The sequence below is a fragment of the Pan paniscus genome, chromosome 15, assembly GCF_029289425.2.
Source record: "Pan paniscus chromosome 15, NHGRI_mPanPan1-v2.0_pri, whole genome shotgun sequence".
Taxonomy (NCBI): Eukaryota; Metazoa; Chordata; class Mammalia; order Primates; family Hominidae; genus Pan; species Pan paniscus.
In genome coordinates, this window is record NC_073264.2 from 42,713,822 (window position 1) to 42,740,293 (window position 26,472).

At 35.4% G+C, this 26,472-nt stretch overlaps 1 long non-coding RNA gene and 1 other non-coding gene across 4 annotated transcripts; one reads left to right on the forward strand and one right to left on the reverse strand.

The window, feature by feature from the left end:
- Window positions 1-2,364: 2,364 nt before the first annotated feature.
- Window positions 2,365-26,298, reverse strand: LOC117975811 (uncharacterized). Of its 3 annotated transcripts, none has more exons than XR_004666167.3 (3): window positions 24,570-26,298; window positions 23,639-23,737; window positions 2,365-7,086 (listed from the first exon to the last, which is right to left on the reverse strand). It is a non-coding gene; the product is annotated as an uncharacterized LOC117975811 (long non-coding RNA). The 3 variants fall into 3 exon arrangements; XR_004666168.3 differs by lacking the exon at window positions 2,365-7,086 and adding an exon at window positions 18,217-19,997; XR_004666166.3 differs by lacking the exon at window positions 2,365-7,086 and adding an exon at window positions 18,217-20,273.
- Window positions 14,338-14,467, forward strand: LOC112437095 (small nucleolar RNA SNORA31). The gene has a single exon (XR_003025757.1). It is a non-coding gene; the product is annotated as a small nucleolar RNA SNORA31 (small nucleolar RNA).
- Window positions 26,299-26,472: the final 174 nt, after the last annotated feature.

A 26,472-nucleotide genomic window follows, 5' to 3' on the forward strand; every position in this document is an offset into this window, starting at 1 on the left:
ATATTTTTCAACTTTTAAGCGGTCTTATCTAATAAGATTCCAGAAATGATATATCCTCATTGCAATTCTGCCTCTAAGAAAACTATATTATATCCAGAGAGCCATGCCACACAGTTACCTATTCATTATCAATCCCATTACCTATAAAATAGTAAGGGGGGACAGCCCTTGTCAAATGAAAGCACTTGGATTAAATTTTTAAAAAGTTAAGGAATTTACATAATTCATTTTAAGGATTTAAAAATATAACATACATACTCATACCCTCAATAATTGCTAACTTTAACATCTATGCTTATTCTTGAAATATATATATATCCAAGTTATCTCTTATGTTATTTTCCTTCAAAAAATAATAGCTAATGTTAATTGAACACTTAGTGTGCACCAAGCACTATTCTAGGCCCTTTGCCTGTGTCAGCTTATTTAATATTCACACTGACCTGTTAAATAGGTTTTATTATTACTGTTTCTTATAGTAGAAGAACCTGAGATAGACAGGGATTAAATAACCTGCTGCAGAATTTGAACTCAAACTATCTAATGACAAACAAAGCCTGCAATTTTAACCTATATGATATTGTTAGCCATGAAACAATTATCAATGAAAGAAATTTATTTAGGATGAAAGATGGCTAGTGTCTTTCCTAGTATACAAAAGATAGACATATATGTAGCAACACGTGTCTATCTTTTGTATACTAGGAAAGATACTATGTCTTTATACCAGTGAATATATAGATATTTGCTTAGAATAATTTAATTTAGTGGATGTCAGAGTTTCTCTAATGATTAAAGTTCTATTCGCCATAATATAGTAACTTCGGATGAGGTTTGGAAGTAGATGTTTGTCAAACATATCTGGTGGCTGGTTAACTTAAACACGTTCTTGTGGCTGTTAGAGGCTTAAGTCTGAATTTTTTAAGTTGTTTCCTTAGTGATTCAACAAAATGCAGTGTAATCTAAATAAACAAAAGGCAATGTTTTATTAAAGACATTCAAACAAAATATTAGTATTATTGTTTTTTATATTTTTATGAAAGAATGAAAATATGAAAATTATTGTTCAGATATATAATAAAATAATATTTATGGTTGGGAGAGAGACCTTAATGACTAAAGCAATAATTTATAAATTTAGGATGAATTTATACTTTTTCTTTTTTTATTTTAAATATTTGCAGATTTTCTTTTTTTTAAATTATACTTTAAGTTTTAGGGTACATGTGCATAAGTTGCAGGTTAGCTACATATGTATACATGTGCCATGTTGGTGTGCTGCACCCATTAACTCGTCATTTAACCTTACGTATATCTCCTAATTCTATCCCTACCCCCTCCCCCCACTCCACAACAGGCACCTGTGTGTGATGTTCCCCTTCCTGTGTCCATGTGTTCTCATTGTTCAATTCCCACCTATGAGTGAGAACATGCAGTGTTTGGTTTTTTGTCCTTGCGATAGTTTGCTGAGAATGGTGGTTTCCAGCTTCATCCATGTCCCTACAGAGGACATGAACTCATCCTTTTTATGGCTGCATAGTATTACATGGTGTACGTGTGCCACATTTTCTTAAACCAGTCTATCATTTGTTGGACATTGTTGGACATTTGTGTATATGTGCCACAATAAACATACATGTGCATGTGTCTTTATAGCAGCATGTTTTATAATCCTTTGAGTATATACCCAGTAATGGGATGGCTGGGTCAAATAGTGTTTCTAGTTCTAGATCCCTGAGGAATCACCACACTGACTTCCACAATGGTTGAACTAGTTTACAGTCCCACCAACAGTGTAAAATTGTTCCTATTTCTCCACATCCTCTTCAGCACCTGTTGTTTCCTGACTTTTTAATGATCGCCATTCTAACTGGTGTGAGATGGTATCTCATTGTGGTTTTGATTTGCATTTCTCTGATGGCCAGTGATGATGTGCGTTTTTTCATGTGTCTGTTGGCTGCATAAATGTCTTCTTTTGAGAAGTGTCTGCTCATATCCTTCGCCCACTTTTTGATGGGGTTGTTTGATTTTTTCTTGTAAATTTGTTTCAGTTAATTGTAGATTCTGGATATTAGCCCTTTGTCAGATGAATAGATTGCAAAAATTTTCTCCCATTTTGTAGGTTGCCTGTTCACTCTGATGGCAGTTTCTTTTGCTGTGCAGAAGCTCTTTAGTTTAATTAGATCCCATTTGTCAGTTTTGGCTTTTGTTGCCATTGCTTTTGGTGTTTTAGGCATGAAGTCCTTGCCCATGCCTATGTCCTGAATGGTATTGCCTAGGTTTTCTTCTAGGGTTTTTATGGTTTTAGGTCTAACGTTTAAGTCTTTAATCCATCTTGAATTAATTTTTGTATAAGGTGTAAGGAAGGGATCCAGTTTCAGCTTTCTACATATGGCTAGCCAGTTTTCCCAGCACTAAAGAAAAACAATAACAACAACAACAACAAAAAGTGAAAACCATATACCTATATATAGCTTTTATTAATATTAAATTTTGTTTAAGTATACTCTAACGGTACACACTTATTGTATGTCAGATACTCTTCTACGTGTTCAAAAATATAACCTTACTCATCTTTATACCCACTGTGCGGTGGCTATTGTAATCTGCATACTACAGATGAAGTAACTCAGATAAATTAAACTACTTTCCCAAAGTCATACCACTGAGATGTGGCAGACACTGGAAGTAAAATATCGGTTCTAATTTCCAAGCTTATGATCCTAACCACTATTCTGTCTTGTGTATCTTAGGCTTTTACAACTGTCATCATTTCTCTCTCTTTCACACACATGAGACACTGAGTTACCACTCAACAACTCTAATCACACATCGATAATAGAATATAATAAAATTTCCATTACTTTCATTTATAGCGTTCAAGTCTTACAAAACCCACAAGTTCAGATATGCTTTGAAGTTTTTGCAGTTGTACGAAAGCTACATTAAATACATATTAGACCCATGCGTTACAGAATAGCATAAGATTTGTAACAAATAATTTTGTTGAATACTAATTAACTCTAGGTAGTTTTTAATGCCTGTAATGTATAAAAACAAAGTACAACCATAGTAATGCTAATAATTTTTAGTGGTGATTTTTATTCCAGCTCTTTTAAGTTAGAGATCAAATTATGTGCTGAGTGAAATTTTAAAAATCATCTAGTCTATGTTACTGATAAGGAAACTATAGCTCAGAGATATTATGTGACCTCTCCAAAGACACAGAGCCAATTGGCAGCGGAGTTGGAATAATCTCAACATCCCCGAATGCCAGATCAGTTTCTCTTCACTATTTATATGCACAGTTATACAGCTTCTCTGCATGGTTTATATGAATTAACTTACTAATAATATTTTAAATAATAACTGTTAGTAAAAACAGGCACAATCCAAGTCTCTAAATATGTATAACATTTTATTAAAGGGTCAGATAATCCAGGGGCATTATTATAAGGCTGACTTTATATGCAGTTAATGGAAAGGTTGTATTACTCTATAGTGTCTCTTTCTCCCTCTACATATATATAGTTAGATGTATAAGATATATCATATATATGAGAGAGACATATATATATAGAAAGAGAGAGAGAGAGACAGAGTTAAAGTGATGATCCTGCAAGTAAGTTTGCATTACTTATTTAGTTGTACTCCTAAAATCAGCACATACATTTATACATTTCATGGTGTATATTCAGATGTTTTATTACCAAAATTAATTTCAGTAGCTTTCTTAACATTAATCTGTAATAAAGTTTTAAAGTCGTGGTTAACAATGGGAAAACACATTTACTTTCAAATATAGTTTGATAAATGTAATTTTAGAAAACGCTGAGGTGATGAATGTGTTCATTGACTTGACTGTGGTAATTATTTCACAATGTATATATACATCAAACTATCACATTGTACATTGTGAATATATGCAGTTTTATAAATTCTACCACAAGAAAATTGGTGAAAGGAACACATACATGCTCAGACACATTACACTTTGTTTTGCTTGGCCATAAATAGGGTGTATACAAATTTGCTTCCATCATCATATGTAATTACCTTTCCATGTTAGATTCCTAGTAGATACTCAGATATTTCAGATAAAATATCAAGAAAAATCACTGACACTGCCTTGCAAACACCTATCATCAGATATTTGTTCCCTTTGTATTCAAGGTTAGAACATTTTAAAATGTAAATAAATTATACATAAAGGTAGACATGATGATTAGCCACTTACTGTAACTATAAGAGACAAAGAACTAACATTTCTATAACATTTCATAACAAGTTATTCCTATATACATTTTCTTCAAGAATTTTAAGTTATATAGGCAGATGTCATTTATTTTCCCCATATTTTTGAATAAATATAAAAGAATTGTCATTCATAAAGCATCATGATTACTGGTGATTAACTGGATAAATTAAAAATAACTTATGTGTGTCAATTTTTAAAACTATAGAACAGGGACACAAATGTTCACTTTTCCTACTTCCAAGTTTTTCTACAAATACCAAGATAAGGCAGGAGATAACTAATTGCATACTATAAAGAGTTTTTCTTCCTTATCTCCTTTCCCATATATACAGCATGAGGTAATTACTAAAGTTCTTTCTGTAATAAAACATTGTATTGCATAAGTGTAAGATAATTATTGACTGCTTATGCATAGGTTTTCAACCTGGTTTAGAATTTCTCTAGGTTATAATTTATGTGGTGTTAATATTTTTGTCTCTCTCAACATTCATCCTGTAGGATTAAAAAAAAAATCTGCTTCTGTTTTTCCAACTTGGATTTACTCAAGTTTAAGTGTGACATACTTTATTCTTCTTCTTGCTTATCTTTAAGAGGAATCAAGAGACTTGTTGGATCTATCAGTGTTTTCAGGGAAGACATAACTAAATAACAACAGAACATATATTTTTATACACATACAAACACACACACACATATTTTTAGTGTTCAGATAAACAACCTCTCTTCTGTAAAGCCTAGGAAGTCTTAGCCCAAAAGTAGAATGTTAAACAATATATACTGATGTTAAAGAAATAATGGATACTTCACTTTATACATATTCCTAGTAAACCAAGATTTTATAGTTGTAGTAATTGAAGTACTTTTAAAATCACAATTTCATTAGACTATAACCCAGCTAAAATATCATTTACAAAGGTTTGGGTCATCATTTTTACTACAAATGATTTTAATCAAAAGAAAATGCTTAGAGGAATGGAACTGACCAGTATTTTTTATAATGCAACAGCTCCCCCATCTTACAGACAAAAGAATATAAACTAGAATTCTTTTTTGATATATAATATTAACAAGGCCTATATCATATAAAGTTAATTAAATTTTATTTTCTTAAGTTCTGTTGGACTTGATATATTTTCTTTTCTCCTGTAAAAAGACAAATCTTATCATGGATATATATTCCAGAAGTATCTGTTATATCTACATAATCTTCTGAGAAGGTAAGAATTCATACAGAACACTGAAAATGATAGCACAGTCACTAAGATATTTAAAATTCATGTTGCAAGGATGAATAAATACAGTATCCTGGATATTCTAAGTTTTTTTAGCATGTTCTGAGAAAATACTTTTTCCATTTATCTCTTTGTGTGCTTTAAACTGATGTGTTTCTATTTGCAGTCTTTTAAAACATTTTCTTATATTTTGGTCATTTAATAAAGTATTTAGAGATTTCTCTTCAAAATTAGTTTGACTCGATATTTGAGCAAATATTTATTCTCCATTTTTAGTCTTGCAAAAAGCTAAAGAAAATGCTTAAGCAATTTACCTCAGATCTCCTTTATAATGATTACATAAATAATCCAATTAAAAATCCTAAAAGTTATTTACTTAAGACAACTCAGGTGAAAGGATTATTTTTTGACATTCTAGAAATTGTATCTGCATATTTATAAACTAATATTTCTGAGATGACTTTTCCATAATATACAAATTAAAATTTCTTACTCTTAAAAGTTCCATTGGGCTCTATATACTACAGAGTTTTTCTGTATTTCATTAGTATAAAACAAACACAAATGATATGAGAGCCAGGAAAAAAATGCCTACCACATATAATAGTATAATGAATAAATTAAGAGAGAATTACAGATTTTTTAAATTTTACTATGTAGGTATTTAGCCTACTGAAAGTAAAGCAAATTTTTTTGAAAATTCATATTTTAACATTAAGTCCACATTAACATGATTCCATTTCGGAAAACCCCCACCTTACCCCCACACCATCTCCACCAAGATTTCTTGAGAGCATTTGGCAGAGAATATATTGGTCAAAGTTCTTGAATATTTAATAGAGCCATATGAGGACACTTTTAGAATGCCGTAGCCAGTGGTATACTGGGACCAGCGTGTTGGCTAGCTGAAAACCAGTTATGCACATTTCTTCCCAAATCTGTATTCACTGATGTGATTTTCACCAAATCCATGCCAACATCTATTGTTTTCTGACTTTTTAATTGTGGAAATTCTTGCGGGAGTAAGGTGGAATCTCACTGTGGTTTTAATTTGCATTTCCCTGGTGACTAGCGATGCTGTTTTTTTTTTATGTTTATTGGCTATTTGTATATCTTCTTTTGAGAATTGTCTATTCATGTCCTTTGCACACTTTTTAATGGGATTTTTGAATTTATTTATTTGTTTGAGTTCCTTGTAAATTCTGGATACTAGTCCTTTGTCAGATGCATAGTTGGTGAATATTTTCTTCCATTCTGTGGGTTGTCTGTTTATTCTTCTGATTATTTATTTGGTGTGCAAAATCTTTTCAGTTTAATTGAGTCCCATTTATTTATTTTTGTTTTTGTTGCATTTTCTTTTGGTGTCTTAGTCATGAATTCTTTGCGTAAGCCAACATTTAGAAGAGTTTTTCTGGTGTTATCTTCTAGAATTTTCATGGTTTCAGGTTTTATATTTAAGTCTTTGATCCATCTTGAGTTGATTTTTGTATTAGGTGAGAGCTGGGGATCCAGTTTCATTCTTCTACATGTGGCTTACCACTTTTTCCAGCACAATTTACTGAATACAGTATCCTTTCCCCAATATACGTTTCTTTGCTGCAAAAGAAAAGATACTTAGACATATACTTAACCAAGGGTGTGAAAGATCTCTACAAGAAAAATTACCAAAAAAACACAAACAAACAAACAAACAAACAAAAAACTGCTGAAAGAAATCACAGATAACACAAACAAATGGAAACACATCCCAAGATCATGGATGGAAAGAACTGATATTGTGAAAATGACCATACTGTCCAAAGCAATCTACAGATTCAATGCAATTCTGAACAGAATACCATCATCTTCCTTCACAGAACCAAAAAAAAAAAAAAAAAAAAACCTCCTAAAATTCATATGGAACAAAAAATGAGCATGAATAGCCAAAGCAATACTAAGCAAAAAGAACAAATTTAGAGGCATCACATTACCAATTGTGCTACAAGGCCACAGTAACCAAAACAGCATGGTACTGGTATAAAAATAGGAAAGTAAACCAATGGAACATAATAGAGAACCCAGAAATAAAGCCAAATACTTAAAACCAACTGATCTTTGACAAAGCATACAAAAATATAAGATGTGCTTTAGAATTCAAAAAAATGAAAATTGTTTAATATTTAAATGAAAGTAATATAAATTTGGAATATCTGTTTTTCATCAGTTGGTCCTTTTACTATTTATTGTAGGTAAGTTCTAGCCTTAAAAATAGTGGTTCTCAAAAAATATAAGAAGTACAGAATCACCTGGAAGGCTTGTTAAAACAGATTCCTGAGTTTCTCGTCCAGTAGATCTTGGGTAGACCTGAGAATCTGCACTTCTAAAAATATGGCATTCTAAGGACCACACTTTGTGAACTGCTGCTCTAAAAGTGCAAGTGTTCTAAGTATTGACTTTATCAATGGTAACCACACCGACACTGACAAATCACCCAAATCTTTGACACATGAATGCTAGTTAGTAAACCTCAGTACTTTTAAGAAGTATAATTGAAATCTTATTGAGGTTATTATCCTCAACTAGTTGACCCGCATAATGGAAAACACGAAGAGCTCAGATTGTATTAAAAATAATTTGGATATTTTCTGATATTCAGCAAGTCAAACAACTATTCTGAAGTTGCTATTTCCTATATTATAAAATAATACTCACATAATGTTAATATTTATCCATAAAGTATTTGTCCTTGGAATCAAAGTGTTTGTACTGTTAGAAGAAAGACCTATACCTATCCAAAGTCTACTAAAAATTCTGATAATTGGTGAGGGGAAACCACAGTGTGCTTGAACTGTTTTATTTAGTTAGTTTCTAAATTGAATTTTTATTGTGTTTTATCATTTATTTAGTTTTCAAAAATAGTTGTCAACCACTAATTTGCTTACAGATTTTTCTTACATGGCTTGTTATAATAATACATCTATCACAGGACCTTTGTTTCTCAAAATTAAGACATTTAAAAATTTCACCACATTCCATCATCCTAAATTTAATTTAAAATATTAGTAAGAAAAGTCATACAAAAATAAATGGAAATATTTATGAAAGAGCTTGGACAAGACAATATGTAGCAGCTTCTGTTATTCTTCTAGAAAGAAGTGTTCCTTCTTCTGCTTAGAGTTAATCTCTACTAGATAGGATACCCTACAAACTCCTTAGGTATCTTGCTTCAGCAATTTATTTACTTTTGTCTTACTTCCTTTGTGATACCATAAGAAAATACCATAAACTGAGTGGCTCATAAACAACGTACTACTATTGATTTCTCACAGTTCTTGAGGCTGGGAAGCCCAAGATCAAGGTCCCAGCAGACGCATTGTTTGGTGAAGGTTGTTTTTTTCATAGATAGAGACCTGATTGTGTTCTCATATGATAGAAAGGACAAAGAAATTTTTTTTCGTATTTGAGGCCTCTTTTTTTTTTTTTTAAACAAATCAAAAATGGTTTGTTTTATTTACAATACTCAATGCATCTTACAGATAACATATTTGCATTCCCTAAGTCTTTTGGAAAGTAATTCCAGTTTGTGCAGTGAGTTTACAGGAAAATCTTAAAGATATCTAGTAGACATCTTAAACCTAAACTCTAAATTTTGAAAGATATTTCACACTATATTAATAGAGGACTGTTTTTAATTAAGAAAAACTAAACTCTGTAAATATTGCCCTCCAGTATCTTTAATGCAAATATAAACCAGATTAGCCTATGAAATAAGACCATTAGATTTGGGTGAATTATTCTGACCTCCCCTCCCCAATAAAATGCATGCATAAAGTAAACATGGTAAATTACATCAATCACATTTTAATACTTTTTTTTTGGACTCTCCCAACTGTTGTTTGCTCAATTGTCGGTACAGATAGGTAGGATTCCAGTCTGGAGAAACCCCTAAACCACTACACCCTGCCTCAGAGTAGGGAAGAATTTTCAGTATGTATGTGGAGACAGGCTGGATTAGGGAGCCTTTTGAGTGGCTTCTCTAGGATACCTTTCTTGCTAACATGAGCAAGGTCTAAAGCCTGAAGAGGTTAGTTATTTCCCTACTAGTTCTGGAAGCATTTTATTCATGCCACCATAGGAGGCTGTCTTCCCCTGCTCCTCCCTGAATCACCACCTAGATTTTAGTGCTTTCCGAGTTGATGATGGAAACCAGTTCCTGTTCAGGTGCCAGAAACTTTTTTTTTTTTTTGAGACTGAGTCTCGCTCTTTCATGCTGGAGTGCAGTGGTGCGATCTCGGCTCACTGCAACCTCCACCCCCCGGGTTCAAGCGATTCTCTGCCTCAACCTCCTGAGTAGCTGGGATTACAGGCGCCCATTACCACACCCATCTACTTTTTGCAAATTTTGTAGAGATGGGGTTTCACCATATTGGCCAGGCTGGTCTCAAACTCCTGACCTCAGGTGATCCACCTGTTGAGGCCTCTTTTATAAGGACACAAGTCCCATTCATGAGGACTCTGCCCTCATGACCTAATCACCTCCCAAAGGCCTTAGCTTTTAATGTCATGGACTATGAATTGGATGTGATTTGTCTGCACCAAAACTAATGCTGAAATTTAATTGCCAAAGAAACAATATTGGAAGATGGGACCTAGTGGGAGCTGTTTGGGTCAGGGCAGTGAATCCCTCAGGAATAGATTAATACTATCACATGGGAGTCATATTTTATTCTTGAGAAACTAGATTAGTTACTTTGAGAGCAGGTTGTTATAAATCAAGGTTCCTCTTCATGTTTGGTCTATTTATACACATCCACTAACCTTTCCACTTTTGCACCTTGTCTTGATGCTGCACATTGCCCTTACGGAAGCAAATATAACAATTTTTTTGTTATAAACAAAATATAAGCAAAAATAACAGAAGCAGCTATATATATAGTTATATATATAGTTATATATATAACTATATATAGTTATATATATAACTATATATAGATATATATAGTTATATATATAACTATATATAGATATATATAGTTATATATATATAACATAATTATAAACTTTAAAATCCAATCTTTCCCCCTCAATTCATAGTCATACCCTTTTATTTGCTGCTGAAACTACTTTGATTTTCCTTTAGGAAGTCTTTTTTTTTTTTCATTCATCCTTAGCCATACCTCCATCTTCCATATTGCTGCAGGATTATTCCTTCCAAAATAGAAACCTATATTTATTATTCTGCATGAAACCATTTACTAGCTCCCTGCTGATTATCAGATGAGGTAAAACTCCTTGGTAAAGTATGCAAATCACTCTACGTCTAGAACCAGGCCTCAAAATGATAAGAACCATATATAAATAAAAACCCACAGCCAATATCATATGACAATAAATGGGCAAAAGCTTGAAGCATTCTTCTTGAAAACTGGAACAAGACAAGAATGCCCTCTCTCACCATCCCTATTCAACATAGTATTGAGGAAATACCACATTTTCTTTATCCAGCCAATCACCTAAATAATAAGAACATATGGACACACAGAGGGGAACAACACACACTAGGGCCTTTTGGAGGGTAGAAAGTGGGAGGAGGATCAGTATCAGAGGATCAGGAAAAATAACTAAGGAGTACCAAGCTTAATACTTGGGTGATGAAATAATCTGTACAACAAACCCCCATGACAAGTTTACCTATGTAACAAACCTGCACATGTCCCCTGAACTTAAAATAAATGTTAAAAAGTAAAACAAAACAAAACAAAACAAAAAAACCAACATAGTATTGGAATTCCTGACCAGGGCAATCAGGCAAAAGAAAGAAATAAAGGGCATCCAAATAGGAAATCAAACTATCTCTTTTTGTAGACGCCATGATCCCATATCTACAAAACCCCATAGCCTCAGCCCAATAGCTTCTTAAGCTGATAAACGATCTCGACAAAGTCTCAAGATACAAAATCAATAAGCAAAAATCACTAGCATTCCTATACACCAACAGTAAAGCTGAGAGCCAAATCAGGAGCATACTCCCATTCACAATTGCTACAAAAAGAATAAAACACCTAGGAATACAGCTAACTAGGGAAGGTGAAAGACCTCTACAAGGAGAACTACAAAACACTGCTCAGAGCAATCAGAGATGACATAAACAAATGGAAAAACATTTCATGCTATTGAGTAGGAAGAATCAATACTGTTAAAAGAAATGTATAGATTCAGTGCTGTTCCTATTAAACTACCATTGGGATTTTTCAAAGAACTAGAAAATATTATTTTAAAATTCATATGGAATCAAAAAAGAGCCTGAATAGCCAAGGCAGTTCTAAGCAAAAATAACAAGCTGGAGACATCATGCTACTCAACTTCAAGCTGTAGTCCAAGGCTACAGTAAACAAAATACCATGGTACTGGTACAGAAGGACACGTAGACCAATGGAACAGAATGGAGACCCCAAAAATAAGGCTGCATGCTACAACTATCTGATCTTCAACAAACCTGACAAAAACAAGCAATGAGGAAAGGATTCCCTATTAGATAAACAGTGCTGGGATAACTGGCTAGCCATATGCAGAAGACTGAAACTGAACTCCTTCCTTACACTGTATGCAAAAATTAACTCAAGAGGGATTAAATACTTAACCGTAAAACCCAAAACTATAAAAACCCTGGAAGACAAGCTAAGCAATACTATTCAGGACATAGGCATGTGCAAAGACTTTATGATGAAGATGCCAACAGCAATTGCAATAGAAGTAAAAATTGACGAATGGGATCTTATTAAATTACAGAGCTTCTGCACAGTACAAAGAAACTATCAACAGAGTAAACAGACAACCTACAGAATGGGAGAAAATTTTTGCAAACTATGCATCTGACAAAGGTCTAATATTCAGCATCTTTAACGAACTTAAACAAATTTACAAGAAAAAAATAAGGAATCTCATCAGAACATGGGCAAAGGACATGAACAGATACTTTTCAAGAGAAGATATACATGTGGCCCACAATCATATGATTAAAAAGCCCAATATTATTCATCATTGGAGAAATACAAATCAAAACCACAATGATACCATCTCACATCAGTCAGAATGGTTATTATTAAAGAGTCCAAAAAGAAAAAAGAAAAAGATGCTGTTGATGTTGTGGAAGAAAAAGAATGCTTACACACTACTGGTGGGAGTGTAAATTAGTACATTGTGGAAGACAGTGCAGCAATTCCTCAAAGACCTAAAGACAGAAATATCATTTGATCCAGCAATCCCATTATTGGGTATATACCCAAAGGAATATAAATCATTCTGTTATGAAGACACATGCATGTATATGTTTATTGCAGCACTATTCACAATAACAAAGGCATGGAATCAACCTAAATGTCCACCAACAGTAGATTGGATGAAGAAAATGTGGTACATATATAGTATGGAATGGTACATAGCCATAAAAAAATGAGATCATGTCTTTTGCTGGGACATGGATGGAGCTGGAGGCCATTATCCTTAGTAAACTAATGCAAGAACAGAAAACCAAATACCACATGTTCTCATTTATAAGTGGGAGCTAAATGATGAGAACACATGGACACATAAAGGGGAACTACACACACCTGGGCCCATCAGAGAGAGGAGGGTAGGAGGAGGGAGAAGTTCAGGAAAAATAACTAAAGGGTAGTAGGCTTAATGCCTGGGTGATGAAATAGTCTGTAAAACAAACCCCCATGACATAAGTTTACCTATGTAACACAGCTGCACATGCATCCCAGAACTTAAAATCAAAGTTAAAAAACAAAAAACAAACAAACAAAAACACAACAGAGCCTAACCTCACATTATCCTGTGTGCCTACCGCCTTGTACCTTTCTATTTGGTTCATGTCATTCTTGCTGCCTAAAATACCCTTTTCTACCTCACTGTGTGGGTCATCCCTACTTATATTTTGAGATCCAACTGAAGTGTCCACTTTTGCAAACCTTCCCTGATCTGCCAGTTTATTACTTCCTTTTTTTGTAATACACAAACACACTCACACACTCACACTGACACACACATACCCATTTATTCTACTGTATTTCATTTACTTATGTCTTTCTTTTTTTCATTCCAGAATATGAGGTCATTGTTGATGGAAAAGAACACTTCATTATTTATCTAGCATTGATTTGCTTATTATGATCTGCCTATACTCAGAAAATTATAGGTTTAATGCAAGGTACAGCTAGGTTTCAGGATCCTAATGAATATCCACTGGCCTATGTTTTAATCCATAATCCAATTCACTTCCTCTTCAAGAAAGAATACAATTGAAAAATTATTATAATTCTTACTGCACCTGATTTAATTGTGAAGAAACTCATAAATTCTGTCCTGTTTAGATTAATAATTCTCTTCACAGCACTTCAAATTGTGACACATATTACTATGTTTACTTAGAACTGTAATTTATCTTTTCCTACTCAAATTCCATAAGTATTTTTAAAACAAACTTCTTTTCTCTAAATGTGGGTGAATCTCTGTTCATCACAACAAGGAATCTCATTAATATGCTTTGGAGAGCCAAGAGGAGTCAGGATAGTCTAGTTGTGATTCATTTGTTTCTCTACTTCTCTCCAAGCTTACAGTCTTTGGGCATCAGTTTTGTTTTGTTCTGTTTTTGTTTTACTAAGCTTAAAAATAGCAGTTGAAATACCTGATCTAAAAATTCCTTTTTAACTTTAAATTTTTATTCTGGGGAAATTCAAGCATTTCCAAATATGAATAAATGGAGTAATTTGTAATTATTACTGACCTGCATGCATTCATATTAATGTTTAAAGGCATATATTACTTTTTGTATAAGCATAAATAAAAAATGCAATTAATCATGTATTTATTTATCTGACAGACCTGCAGCAGTTACTGGATGCTGTTAAAGTTTCCACTACAGATGCAAGAAAAGTGTCCCACACTTTCTGTCTGTCTGATTGTGACAGCTAAGATTAAATCAGGTAGGACAGTAATTCCAGAAACATGGCTGGGAGGGAGATGATGTTCATGACACAGAAATAATCTTGTAAACAGCAAATATTTTGTTTTATTCCAATAAAGTAATCTAAAATTTGAATTAAAAATATATTTATAAAGTACTTTTCATCTTCTTAGGCTGTAAATACCAACAAAACATTTTGATTATAGTAACAGAAATATAAATCACAGGGGCTATATGTTAAATTAATAGTAAATGTGAATTATGTCATTATAATTTTGACTAAATCAGAGATATAGTATAATTAAATGTCAGATTTGATAAAGTACTTATTCAGTTGGAGTTAAGCTTAATAGATTGTGTATCAAGATTGTTTCATCATTAGCTCATGTTTATGAAGCCTGAAAAAGAACCACTACCAGAATCAGAACAGGGAATAATCAGTTGCCTTTTTATCATGATTGCTAAATTTAAAAGACTTCTGATTGTCTTGGATTGCAGTTTCTTAAAGTCAGGTATTTTGTTTCACTTATTTTACAGTTATTAGCTTAGGACAAATAAAACAAAAACATATTTTAAAATAAATATGATCTACCCCTATTGAACAATATGTTCCATGTAAATTTTATGTATATAAACATATGGCTCTAGTTAATATTAAAATCAAAGAGGAGAGATTTAGGCAGGTGTTTGATTATCACAAAACCAATGGTTAAAAAAAAAAGCCTGGCACACTATCTTATGCATTGCAACACTTAAGAGATGAAATAATAAATAATAAATTTGAAAAGACAAAACATAAATTTAAGGATTCTTTGTACTGACTACATTTAAAAAACCTTACCACCTTATACAAATGTGATCTACATAGAATGTGAGACTCTGAATTTGCAGACTGGGTTATAGCTGAAACTACAGACACACTTCAGTACCTTGCGGATGATATTCACTCATTTTCTTTTCCAAAGTTTAACAACTTTGTTCAAATCTGTTTTTTTTTTTTTTAATGGGCTGCACTCATCAATGTTGACTTTCAATCTGAGCTTTCACTTCTTAGTGTATACCATGGCGTAGATGCATTGCACTAAGGCAAAAAAAAATAAAAATAAAAATAAAAGACTGGGCGCGGTGACTCACGCCTGTAATCCCAGCACTTTGGGAGACCAAGGAGGGCAGATCACGAGGTCAGGAGATTGAGACCATCCTGGCTAACACGGTGAAACCTTGTCTCTACTAAGAATACAAAAAGTTAACCAGGCGTGGTGGCCGGTGCCTGTAGTCCCAGCTACTCGGGAGGCTGAGGCAGGAAAATGGCGTGAACCCGGGAGGCGGAGCTTGCAGTGAGCTGAGATCGCACCACTGCACTCCAGCCTGGGCAACACAGCAAGGCTCCGTCTCAAAAAAAAAAAAAAAAAAAAAAAAAGCAAATGAGCCCCAGTGGGAGAGAGTTTACAATCAAGAAAGTGTCCAAGACTTTATACATTTCAAAAAACACAAAAATATTTTCAGGGAAAGCAATATTAGCTTTCAAAGAGTAGTTGCCACTTGAACTAAACATTTGCTCTATAATTATAAAATCACCTTGCATATTTTTACAAGAAGAATGTTTTCACATTTACATAAACTAGTGTAGGCATGGCCACTCTACACATATTTTCTTCTTTGACATTTAAAGTTTCACTGTAAGTTTCAACTTACACTGTAGTGTTCTGTGCAACATTTTCCAGAAGCTTCTTTCCTAACTATTCAAAGAGGTGCTCTTCTAATTCTGCAATTCTAAGAAGAGTCATTCTGATGGAGAGCAGGCAAGCCCTGAAGTGGGGCTAAGCCAGCCAGGGTTCTTGGCTTTGCCCAGGAAAGAATTCAAGGGCAAGCCAGAGGGAGAAGAAAACAGCTTTATTGAGGAGGCAGTGTTACAGCACCAGCGGTGCCACTGCTCCGTGACTGTTCCTGCAAGGCTACCCCATACTTAGAGACTAGAAGCTCGGGGCAGTGTAGCAATCACATTTATACACACTTTTAATAACATGTCGAGTAAGAATCCTCTTACCAAGGATAAATCAGAAGTTTTTAAATAACAAAAGCAAGAAAGAGAACCTAGTTGCATATTATGAAGACAACACAATAAGCAGAAATGAGTTGAGGTCGAGGAATCCATCTCATAGCTCACTGGCAATTTTCTAAATTTTTAATATATTCAGTAGTACTACTGAATCCAATCAAAGTTTCCAAGATGAGGTCAGTAGAAAAAGAAACTGCCTTATTCTAGTTCACTGCCTCACATAAGGGTCTATTTCAAAATTAGTAAATTTTTTATTTTTTACATTATGAGCATTTTCACATTTTAGAAAAAGTTAAGATTTAAAACTGCATCTCACCATTTACCAAATTGAAAAATAAAACCTTAGCGTATTATAAAGATCCATCATATGTGCCTGGGGGTATGTGCAAGTTTTTCACATTACTACTTGTCTTTTTAATAAATCATTCATTTACCCTCGTCTTATTAAAAGTATAAAATAAACTTCTCTGTGGAATGTAAGACAATGTTTTTGAAAATAGAGTGTTTAGTTTTAAAAAAAGCATTTCTAGATAACATAGAATTGTTTATGTATTACTGAATAACTATTAAGAGTTTACCTTTATTCTTTGCTTTCTCCATTTTGTTCCGTTCTAGATACGTTGAACTTTTTAATGTGAAAGAAAACTGGAGACTGATAATATATCTTAGTGAATGAAGTCTATATCAGGAGGTACCTAATCCTATGCATGAATAAATGTAATGCTAATATTTTTACACTTTTGGCTACATTATTTAATATTTAAAAAAGTACTGAAAATATTCAACCAGAAAATGTAGCAAATCCTCAAATTTGTAAAATTATAAAAGGTAACGGTAATCAATGTTGGACGCACAAGTTTGAAAATGATATAGAAAATACAATGCCATATAATTTTTCACAACGATTTCTCATGCAATTTCTTTTATTTCCTAAATTCTGTTGATAATAAAACTATTATAAAATATATAATAAGTTCCCATAATCGGTGTCATGTTAATTTTTCAACAATATGTTTTTTGGTTTTAAAATGTTCTAATGTAACTGATTAGACTCCGGTAAAGACTCCAAGATGGCGACCGGCAACCATCTTGGCTACCCTGACTCACCATTCCCGGATTCGCCGGTTCCCGCCATCCCAGCGGCCATCTTGGCTACCCTGACTTGGCATTTTCGCCTGTTCCTGCCATTTATTCCCGCCATCCCGACAGCCACCTCGGATACCCTGACTCAGCATTTCCGGGTTCACCTTTCTTGTTGCCGCCGCCCCAGTGAACGCGCATGCCCACTAAAGCACGTCACTAAGGCAAGTCACTCATCCATATAAGCGCGCTGCACCTTTGGCACAGCGCGACTTCCCTGGCCCACTCCCTGCGGGAGTGACTCAATAAAGGAGATTTTTGTCCTCTTTGTCTCGCCTCTCGGCCGTACCTGTTCGCGGTACCCCTCCATTGCATTTCAGTTACAATATTACAAAATGTTAAAACATGCCAAACTAAACACAAAATAAAACAATAATTTATGTTTTTGCATATCCAAGCAGAAATTAAATATATAATAGTTATAGCTTAAGTTAATAATTTATTAAATTAATAGTTTAATGTTGACAATAGACATTTAAAGTGGAAAAATACTGCAAAACCATATAATGCAGTTTAAAAACTATTAAACTGATCACATTTTCTACAAATATAAATGTTCATGATTATTTTAACAAATGGATGGTAAATAAAATCTATATTTAATGTTTCTATATTTATTTTCATATTACCTTACTTTTATTTTCAACATATTTCTTAATATTTTTAACAATTAGTGTAACATTTTTCCCTCTAATGAGTTTTAAATACCTCAATAATGTGTAAGTACCTCAATAAGATTCTATGTGTGTGTATGTAAATAGGAGGTGGTTCCAGAGGTCTCAAAAAAGAACAAACTTGGGCTTGATGTATACAGATATATATATATATATAGAGAGAGAGAGAGAGAGAGAGAAACTAGTCTGAAAGCCAAAGACCAGTTGTATAAAATCCATGGAAACTTCTTTGATTACTTTATTCTAAAACTAGCCCTTTTAAAGGGGAGCTAATTTAAGGTACAAAACTTCTAAAAAGCATTTTGAGAACAAATCGCGTCTGAGGAGAATAAGTTGGATATGAAAATTTTGCTTAAATTTCATGTTTGAATTAATATATAATTTGGTATATGTATTATATATAATAGATAATATATATTATATATATTTAATATGAGGGAAAATAAAAACATCAGTAGAATATTTTAGGCATCTTCTCAAGGATTTTATCTCAGGAAGCTTTTATGAGCAGATTTTCTTGATTAAAAAGTAGTTTGAGAAACTGGGTTATCTGTACTGTACTTTAATGTGAAATTAATCATTCATTACATGATTTGAGATAGACTGACAGGGAATAGAAATGTTATATGGAGTACCTACTTCTACTGGGTAGTTTATATACAGGCAGTCATTAAAGCCTGTCAACCCTAAATATAAATATTCTCATTTCTATTTGATATGCATTATAACTTGAGGATTCGGGTGAGTTAAATGATTTACACAAGTAACACAGTGAATCTCAGAACCATGATTCAAACTCAGGTTTGTTTTATTCCAGAACTTTGTTTAGTAATACCCTGGGCTGTATCTGGTACTGCAGTAAAAGACTTCATACAGATGTTTCACAAACTACCTCCCAAGGCAGTTAGAATGAATGTGGGAAAAATAAACCAGAAACTAAGTGCAACAGAGAAGCTATTACTGGAGTTAATAGGAGGTGGTTCCAGAGGTCTCACAAAAGAACACACTTGGGCTTGATAACAAATTGTAGTTGGTGAAATAAAAACAAGATCATAATGTAACAACTAATTTGTTGGTCTATTAACCTCTACTAGATGGTAAGCTCTATTATGAGGGACAGAGGCCATGAAAATTATGGTTAGTCTTCTTTCTCCAGTGCCTGGTGCAGGGCACTGGCTATAACAAGGCTTTCATGCACGTCCCTGTGAAGAGACCACCAAACAGGCTTTGTGTGAGCAATAAAAGCTTTTAATCACCTGGGTGCAGGCGGGCTGAGTCCGAAAAGAGAGTCAGCGAAGGGAGATAGGGGTGGGGCTGTTTTATAAGATTTGGGTAGGTAAAGGAAAATTACAGTCAAAGGGGGTTCGTTCTCTGGCAGGCAGGAGTGGGGGGGGTCGCAACGTGCTCAGTGGGGGTGCTTTTTGAGCCAGGATGAGCCAGGAAAAGGACTTTCACAAGGTAATGTCATCACTTAAGGCAAGGACCGGCCATTTTCAAGTCTTTTGTGGTGGAATATCATCAGTTAAGGCAAGGACCGGCCATTTACACTTCTTTTGTGGTGGATTGTCATCAGTTAAGGCGGGGCAGGGCATATTCACTTTTTTGTGATTCTTCAGTTACTTCAGGCCATCTGGGCGTATCCGTGCAAGTCACAGGGGATGCGATGGCTTGGCTTGGGCTCAGAGGCCTGACAAAGGCATTCAAAGAATTTACATGGAATGAACAAAACTGCAAGCAGAGAAATAAAGAACACTGTGTGGAGAAAGAAGTTTGATGCTAACCAGTCACAGAAAGGATTCCCTTTCATTACAGAAGTCACAGCCACTAAGAGCTGAGATACAAATCCAAAATAATTTTAACACGAAGCTAGCCAAAAGATTGCATTCAGTTACAGGACCAGGAATACTATGGAAGCAAAAGATGAGTTAAAAAAGAACAGTAACTCAGTCTTCTCTCTAAACGGCTGTGATTTAAAGGGGGAAAGAAAAAGAACCAGTGAAGAGATTAAAAGGCAAATTACCTAATCATGTTTTAGAAATTCTTTAAAAAATGACTGTTCCAAAAGAAATTATCTGATTTCATGTAAATAAAACTTATCACACATCATTTATTTTAATAAAAAGGATCTTTAATAAAATAAATTAAAATTAATTCTTCCTTCTGAATCTATGGGGGCTTGTAAGAAAGTCCAACCATGTGGTTACAACCACGTGAGAGTGTCTCATTACTGCCGACTTGTGGCCACCTGCCTGAAATTCAAGGACAGAGTTTCAAGATGAATAATTAAGAAGCTGAATCTGCCTCAACCTTGAAGACAGATTCAGTTTTCTAATTTGGCGCTGGAAGCCATTATCCATAGCAAAGCAATACAGGAACAGGAAACCAAATACCACATGTTCTCACTTATAAGTGGGAGTTAAATGATAAGAACACATGGACACAGAGGGGAACAACATACACTGGAGCCTTTGGGAGGGTGGAAGGTGGGAGGAGGGAGAGGATCAGGAAAAATAACTAATGGATACTGGGCCTAATGCTTGGGTTATGAAATAATCTGTACAGTGAACCCCCATGACACAGGTTTACCTGTGTAACAAACCTGCACATATACTCCTGAACGTAAAATAAAAGTTAAAAGCTGGGTGCGGTGGCGCACACCTGTAATCCCAGCACTTTGGGAGAGCAAGGCGGGTGGATCACCTGAGTTCAGGAATTCGAGACCAGCCTGGCCAACATGGTGAAACCCAGTCTCTACTAAAAATACAAAAAGTTAGCTGGGCGTGGTCGTAGACGCCTGTAATCCCAGCTACTCGGGAGGCTGAGGCAGGAGAATCGCTTGACCCTGGGAGGTGGAGGTTGCAGTGAGCCGAGATTGTGCCACTGCACTCCAGCCTGGGTGACAGAGTGAAAGCTCCATCTCAAAAAATAATTAATAAATAAATAAATAATAAAAGAAAAAATAGAAATTAAAAAAATAAAACCTGTAAAACTAAAGCTAAGAAGCCAAATCTTTGTTATGTAATTGTATGGCAGATGCACTTGATAGCAATAACTCAAGCATACCCTGAGAAGGTCCCTATGGTGTAAGAAGAAGGTTTGTTTGGAGTTCTGACCTAAGAAATTCAGGAGTGGCCAACCTGGAGATTCACTCCTTAAGGATGGAGGACTTCTGAACCCCTCACCCATACCTTGGAACTCAGGCCATAAAGGGGACTGAGGACGTTTGTTTCGGGTAAAACGGAGGTTGCTAGCTAGAGATTCCTAAATGAAAATGCTACATATCCTGTATGCTTTTTTATAAACAGCAGCAGTTTTCCTGTCCAGCCCACCTGGCCTGAACTATATATAATTCCTCAATAAACACTGTGTCTGATTCATTGGCTCAGGGTCTCTCCTTCTGCCTCTCAGACACGATGTCAGATATCATCCCTATTGGAGTTAATAGGGGTCCGGCACGACAATAGTTCTTAATCAGGCTTTTAACATAAGTATGTTGAAGAAATGAATTCCATAGACATTCAAACAGCTTATTACTTCCATCTAATATGATTTGGTGCGCCTACCTGAACTCCTAAATCAAGTCATAACAACAATTACTCTGATGTTTTATTTTTAAGATAATTGCTTTACGACTAGATTCATTTTAGAGAACAGTTTCACTATCTAGTGGAAATCTTTTTGAAATGCTATCTATACACGCACATAAATTAAAAAAAATTTCTTTCAAAGGCTAAAGCTAGGTGTGAATAATTGTTCAATAGCATTATCAAAGATACAAAAAAGGAAAATATAAAATATAGTACCATGCTTATTCAATTTGGTATTCAAGGCTAAGAATGATTGAGGTGCCCCTGCTTCCCATATGTATTAACACAATTTGCCAGAAAGTCTACTGTTTATAAATTAAGTTGGCTTCATATTCCTGATGTAGGCTGCTAGTCATTCATACTTTAGCTTAAATTAGTCTGATATAATTTATTTTTTATTAAAAGCTCAATTAGATTTATCTACTATGACTCAATGGAGTTTTGATGAGAAGTAGGAATTGTAATAGCTGAGAATTCTTCTTTGGGTCAGATAGCCCTCGAGAGCATGATGCATTTTGGGGCCCTTGGATAACTAAATAGGAGCACCAGACAAATATGAGGAGTTAACATCAAGGTATCAGCAAATAAGCAAGAAAAAAAATATGAATGGAGATGAAAGATAAAATTTACTTCTAACTTTCAGTATTAAGAAATGTCCTTTCTCTACAGCAATGCTTATCTCCGAAGTAATTCCTTTCCTCTGAGCTCTCTCAAAAAGTCTCTGCTGAGGATATAATCTCTGAAACACATTGTATTTGTGTTTCAAAAAATTAGGTTCAAAAACCATTTTTCTTAGTAAAATAAATGTCTACTTCTGTCCAGTAATTTATTGGGTTCCCAGGGCTAGTTCCAGTTTTCATCAAGTAGACCTTGATCTTTTAGTTCACTATTATGATCTATAAAGGTTAAAATCTACAACAGAGATACAGAAAGAAAGGAAAGGAAATGTGTTTTATATAAATCAAGTTTAAAAAATCAAGAAACAATAAAATAAGAAAAAATATTTCTGTAACTCAAAAGAAGATTAAATACTAAATACATTTGGTTCTTTTTGTTCCAATGAGAAATCTGTTTACCTATGTATGCCAGAAATATGCTGGGGTCTTCAACTCTGTTTTGAAGTCAGTTGAAATATATATTTTGGTGAGATCTAGTTGCTAAAATACACTGTATTCTAGGAGTTCAAGGTCAGTTGCAACATTGGAAACATGCTCCTAATATAAGCACATTTCGTTTTATATTTCAAAACTATGTAGATTAAAAAAAATTTCAATGTTTGGATTTCATTTATTCTGTTTAACTCAGATTTGTTTTTAATGATATCCCTTCATTTCAGAAACTTGTATTTCCTTGTTTCTTCATACCAATTTCCAGTCTTGAACTGTCAGATAACTTATATTACATTATATTAGTAAAAATAATCAAAGTAGAAATAACTTAATAGTGATTTCTCACCCAGGAAATTTGAAGGTAAGATATTTCCAATTTACAATAAGCTTCTTCAGTTACATATAAAACAAATTAATGAATTAAAGTGATAACTTACCACATACTTTAATCCATGTAAATAAAATGCATAAGATGTGCAAACTAATTAACGCCATTAAAAAAAACTAGATCATAACTTTTTTACTACCTTAAAGAGAAACTCAAATATTAAGTAACAATATAAACAGAAACTCAGGTAATCTTTTGATATTCATCATTTTAACTGAAAAACATTCATATCTCCATTAATTACCTGAAATTAGCAAAATACTCTTTCTTTCCCCAAATCTTGGATTATTCTGGGAAGATAGGCAAACCAACACTTATCACCATTGGTCCTCAGAAAAATGACCTGGGAGAACAAGAAAATTGACATTATTTTAAAAGTGATTTGACATAGGCAGTAAATCAGGGGACACATTAAGAAAGTAAGGCAGATATACTATAGAGGTAAAGAGTTAAATCTAAATTATTTATGAAAAAATACTTCTTTTTAAATGTTAATGTTTAAAAGAACCCTATTCTAGAAGGAACTTGTTTGAACTTTTAAAAGTATGCCAACCTTAGAGTGGCTAATAACAATAGTTTTATGAGCAAACTAGAAATTGTTCTTGCAAACATCCTAGTTTTTGACCTGCTAGGGAATAAAATTTAAAGAAAAAAAAAAAACTTTGCTAGCTCTGACATCATTGGGAAATAATATGCTGGTCTCTCTCCCGAGGTCTTGCCGTTTTCTAGCAACAATCATGAAACAAAATAGAACCTTTCTTCTTTCTCTCTCTTTGCAAATTCTAATCAGCTCGTGTAGGAGGGGAAAGAGCAAATGCTGAACCGGGAGAGTGAAAGTTATCTGGTTTTAGCAGAGATTATTGAGATAAAATGAGGAAAGTAGAGGAAAGCACTTTCAAATATAATGCATGATACGCAGGAAAGCTACAGGAAACGGAAAGAAGTGTTTTCCTGGGCCTGGTAGGGCTTGAAACATGAAAGAACAATGAAAAGTTAAGCATCAAGCATTATTACTCCCAGCATTAAGGAAACGTTGATTTCATCTTTCTCAAGCTGAAAACACACACACACAGTTTCTGAAACACACACACAACACAAATTCCAGTATATATTTGAACTTTGTTTTGTCCCAACCCTTGACTTCTTACAGCTAGGTCAGTGTGTCCCCTCCCTACCTCAGTCTGGACACCATAAAAAAGAAAACAAAAAGTTATTCAGCCCAGCGATGCAAGGTCTTCGGGTTTCTCATTCAACATTTTATACTTTCATCCCTGAGGTAACGGAAAATCCTCATCGCCTAGACTTTCGTTGGTTCCTATCAGCTCAGCTGGAAAGGGTGGCAAGTGGGACAATCCTGAAGAAAAAGGAGTCACCCCCACGTCCTAAAGTACTCGGAAGTGCTCGCTGGGATCTGCCTGTACTCCAGGTTGGTGCAACTCCACCGCCCTCCAGTGAAGTCCCAGAAGCGATCAAGTTTAAAGTGAAAGGGGGATGGAAGCATTTTTTCTCCCTATGCCTTCGGAGTCTGTGGCTTCAGTTTGCTGCAGGTTCTCTCCGTGGACTTCTCAGAAACCTCAATTTTCCACTTCGAGGGACAGAAAGCTACAAGGAAAACGCTGATGGCTTTGGTGGAGATTCTCCTGGACTTCAGTGGTGTCCTCTGGTACATCTGTCCGAGGTGTCCCTTTGGTTTATTTCTGTGGTCTTCCTGCGCAGTCCCTCAGCGGCTCGGAGTTTGGCCTTCCAGCTCTCCAACTCAGATCCTGAGCCTCCTAAGCTCCCGCGGAGACCCTGAAGTCCCGGATCTGGCGCCGCTCGCCGACCTGGAGGGAGGCTGCACCGCTGAAGTGCAGTCTCGGAGCTGCGCTCCTCTGGAACAAAGCAGCCAGACGTGGCTTGAGTGGATTCCTAAGCCAAGGATTGGATCCGGAGTACCAGGGGCAGAGAGGGGGAGCAGAGGAAAGAAAGGAGATGTGAGCAGTTTCCACCTAAAACACTTCACTCCTCGTGTTCTTCCCCGACAGAGATAGCTGTGTGGTTCTTCCTTACGCGTGGGTGCAGGTGTGCGCGCTTGGGGTGAGCCCATGGTTGTGCTCGAGTATACGGGCGCCTGTGCACCTCCAGGGCAATGGTAAAGCCTGGCAGAGCTCTTTTTGGAACAAAATGAAGGAGCTCCGTATCCACGGAGGCCACCCGTATGGGCCTTTGCCAAGTAGGGCAGAAGAAGCCCTTGTTAGCCAGCTTCCCTTTGCAACTTCCTACTCTTCCTTTGGGTACAGACTGGTGTCTGGGCTAGCTAGGATCACAGCTGAGAGCGAAGGTGCGCTCAGTGTCCGAAGACCACGTGCTGGTGAACCCACAGTGAGAAGCGAAAGGGTTTCAGGACTCTAGCACAAAGGAAGAGCAAGATTTCACTCAGGGTTTCTTAGAAGAAAGAGTTAACTTTGCTTACTGGCTTTTCCAGGATGGAGGGAGTGGGGATAGGGTCGGAGAGAGAAGCACTGGGAGTCTTGTCGGAGTCTCAAGCAAAACCAGGCGAGGGCTCCGGGCAGATCCATTCCCGCAGGGCCCTGTCCTTTCCAGTCGCACCTCTTTCCTGCTTTAGACCCTGCGTCTGTGCCGGTGACCTTAGAGACTAGGTCTGGCTTACGAAGACTGTTGGGCTCCCTTTCTGCCCTTCACATAGTAAAATGTGACCAACTGCAGTATTCGTAATGTCTGATGCTGAGCTGAGTTGATTCCCAAATATAAATGTTCTTTTCAGAATCCGCTCCCATCTGATTAGTAAGCAAATCACCACCCACAACTAAGGGGACAGCGGAAGCCAGCCTCAGATGACTGAAACCCCCAAGTCAGTAGCTCTCCTCAAAATTTCCGGCGGGTTATTATAGCTAATGACTTTTCCCACCGCCCTAAGCAGCCGAAGCTTGACTCAGTGATGATTCTCTCTATCCCGTAACTGCGAGGAAGTGGGCAATCAGCAAATTGCCCTTTTGCAGGAGGCTGGGGACGCCCCTGGAAGTTCGCTTTCATTCTCCAGGTTTTCTGCCTTTTCCCTTCCCCCTTCCTGCAACGCCC